The sequence below is a fragment of the Silurus aristotelis genome (genome assembly GCF_946808225.1).
Source record: "Silurus aristotelis genome assembly, chromosome: 1".
NCBI classification, from domain to species: domain Eukaryota; kingdom Metazoa; phylum Chordata; class Actinopteri; order Siluriformes; family Siluridae; genus Silurus; species Silurus aristotelis.
In genome coordinates this window covers 33,396,173-33,400,008 of record NC_139574.1, presented here as the reverse complement: position 1 = coordinate 33,400,008, position 3,836 = coordinate 33,396,173, and positions in this window count along the sequence as shown.

Below are 3,836 nucleotides of genomic sequence, written 5' to 3'. Positions count from 1 at the left end.
GTTATTTTACAAAATGTGCTTTTAGATCTAGAAATTCTGAAAAACCAAATTCATCTTGTGCCTCAATCCATTCATCCAAATGAAATGAAGTTGTGTAAATGAATCACACAGTGTACAGTAGGTTGATAACTGAGTCATTACTTTCCAGTTATTTTTGTTTGGGTGATATTAAGGCAATGTATCACTTATGATTTAATGTGGATGTATAATCTACCATGAATGAACAATTTTCCTAAAATGTATTGGAGTCTTGTTCAGGCACACTATGTCTATTTTCCACATAAAAACAACAGTATCCGGATTGTCTAAGTCCATCCACTATAAGTTATGGTCTGTCTTTTAATCTGCATTTAATCAAGGTAATGTGCCACATTGAGTAGGTGGTTTACTGATTATTGTCTATTTTTTTTTTAGATATAAACTAGTAAATGAATTTTTGTGTGCATTTTTTTCCTGCAATGAAACGGTACCACATTTATTATGATTTCTTCTCTCAATTATTGAGTTCCTGGAATACATCCACCATATCTCTGACTCAGACAATGCAGTTACCAAAGCTGAGCGAATGAAAATAACGAGGAAGTAAATGATCATTTATAGGTAAATACCTACCAAACAACATCAAACACCAAGCAAATAAAATGGGACACAGGTAAACATATATACCCTTAATATAATTTAAAACAGGTTCTTCAATTCCAGAAACCTGTTAGAAATATAATGATTAAGTATGAATAATCACAGTCATGCCATAAAAGCTAGTAAAAACAGCTTTACAGTTTGAGTGTAAGAGTGGTTTGACACTGGGCCATCACTCGTTTTATTTCCGGTTTCAATTTGAGAGAATAGAAACAAGTTTATGACTATACATTTCATATACAATACTACTGTTGTATTCGCTATTCTCACTGGTCAGTAAAGATTTATACAAGTTAACAAGTATTCTATTCATTGTACATATCTTTATAGCAAGTAGCAATGCATGGTATGAAAATAACTGAAACTAACAGTTTTGATTCCCTAATACATGGCGGTTTAAGGAATGGTGAAAGGGGAAAAGGTAAATATATCACCACTTCTAAAAACATATGTGTGTAAAACCACAACATCAAGACTCTCACACATCTCACACATATCTTACACATTATCCAAATCTCATAATACCATATATGACCAATGCCTTAAAGAGCTGAGTATTTCATAACAGGCCTAACCTGGAAGTAAAAGGAAATTCCATTTGCAGGCTTTTCTTAGCAATTCTTTCAGGATTCTGTAGCAGCACATGATGTTCTGCTGATTTTCTCTGTCGACATCATCTCATCATTTACTGTCACTCTATTACTGTTTCTTGAAAAGGATGTGCTCTACACAGTTCAGGCAAAAAAGATTTTTGGAAATACTGTTTCAACTTCCAGTAGATAAACATCAGGGTAAGGAACTAAAAGAATTTCTATTTTATTTGAATTACCACTTCCTAATATGGGCTAGCTTTAGAAGCACCTTTCATGAAAGGCCCTCAGCACTGAGTAATCCAGCAATGTAAATGAAACTGAGTGATTAGATGACTTCCCTGTCCATCTACATGAAAAATATATGCGTGATGCGTCAGAACTTTTGAGCTGTTCCGATCCTCTTTTTACTCAGTAACGGATATGATCTAAAATGTAGTGAACTACAATAATTCATCAAAACATAATTTAGTAAAAGTAAAATTGCAGATTTGTATAACGTGTTTGTTTTTACCTAATGTACCCATACCATCAGAGATGCAGGCTTTTAAACTGAGCTTTGATGATAAGATGGATGGTCTTTCTTCTCTTTAAAAGTCGTAGCTCTGTGGTTAAGGCTTTGTGTTACAGAGCACAAGGGTTCAAGCCCCAGTATCACCAAACTGCCACTATAATGGGCCCTTAAGCAAACCCATAACTGCTCTGTGCTCCATGTGTGCTGTCTCATGGCTGACCCCAGCTTCCTAACATCACTGGGAGAAATTTCATTAGTGGGTTTGGACTGTTTTAAATAAAATTTTGTACAAAATAAAAAATCAAGCCAGTTGCTTTTCCTGGCCTCACAAGGTATTGTGTAAACTTGGCAACCCAAAAAAAGCGACTTGACACACACTCTTTCACCAGGTTGCCAAGTTTACACAATACCTTGTTTTTTTTTTTTACTTGTTTTTTTTTTTTTCAACATTTAAGTTCAAGTTTTATATTGTATTAATTTATATGTAAAAAAATATATATATTTATATCATATTATATTTTATATTGATATAATAACGTAATCACTAAAAGTTTAAATTGCTGTCTGAAAGTATCAGAATGGCCTCGAATGTTCTGAAAAATCATTGTTATGACATCAGAGAAATAAATAAATAAATAAATAAATAAATAAATAAATAAATAAATAAATAAATAAATAATAAAGGCGCCCTAAGCGGAAGCAGGTTGTTTTTTTTTCTCCTTCGGCGAGTTCAGTGTCAGCCGGTAAGTGATTTGACGCTGGTATGATTGAATTAACTTTTTATTCGCTTATTATGGACAATAATGCGTGTTTTTCAATGTGGTATTGTTTATTCGTAATGTTTCCGTTTTTAGACCACGGCTTTTTTCCATGTGTTTCACTTAGAAAATCAAAGACGTGAGCGCGAGACGGTGATCTGTTTACCCATATTGCGTCAGAATGTTTGTCCTGGCGGCTTCTCTCTCCGTGTTCGTGTATTACAGCCTCGCAGCTACGCGATCTACACCATTTCTATGATGAACTTGATGTCAAACGGAACTTCTCAAACTGCCTCACAGTTTACAAACATGGCTACTTCTGACACAGACACCCAACATTTATACTCCCTGTCTCATTCACAATTACCTGTCTGATCACACACACTTGCACTCAATCAAAATGTATATATATAAATATATTGTTTAAATATCTGTTAGAGAGATAATTTAATACAGCAAAAAGTGTTTTTCTATCAGGGGCTAGTTTTTTTTCCCTGAAATGCGTGTCACTGTACTAATACTAATTAAGTCACTATTTTACTAAACACCAAAGCAAAATATATATATAAAAAAAAAAGCATTCAATGTGTCATTTTTTAAATAAACTTATCAGCCTGTAAATTTGCATATACAGTATTATGCTCACTGTCTGCAAACTGAAATCTATGAAAGTTGTGCAACGGATTGTAACGGTGGTTATGTCTATAAAAGGAACATCACGCGACTCTGGGACGTAGGTGTGTGTATGAGTCACAATAGTGTGTGGATAACTGCTCAACTTTTACTGTGAAATTCTAAATCAGAGAATAGTGCCCTCTCTTCAGAAACTGGGCCAAATGGCAGTTTTCACATATTATTGACCCCAATAATAGAGGAGAGTAAACCTGAACTGCTATACAAGCTGCACATTGACTACTCTAAAGTATATCCACGTTTCTTTTCTATAGTATTTTCCTTTGAGAACATATAATAAAATGGTTGTTGAAATGTGAAGAGTTTACTTACTTTTGTGAGATACTGTAGGTGAATAACCCACACTTAGCCATAGATCATCTTGCTTACACCATGGTCACGTACCAACACTGACAAGTAAATGATGCTGCTGATGTTTGCAGTGCAAATCTGGATAAAAATTGATTAAAAAAAAATAACAGTTCAGTTTTGGTAGTTATTTTACAAAATGTGCTTTTAGATCTAGAAATTCTGAAAAACCAAATTCATCTTGTGCCTCAATCCATTCATCCAAATGAAATGAAGTTGTGTAGATGAATCACACAGTGTACAGTAGGTTGATAACTGAGTCATTACTTTCCAGTTATTTTTGTTTGGGTGATA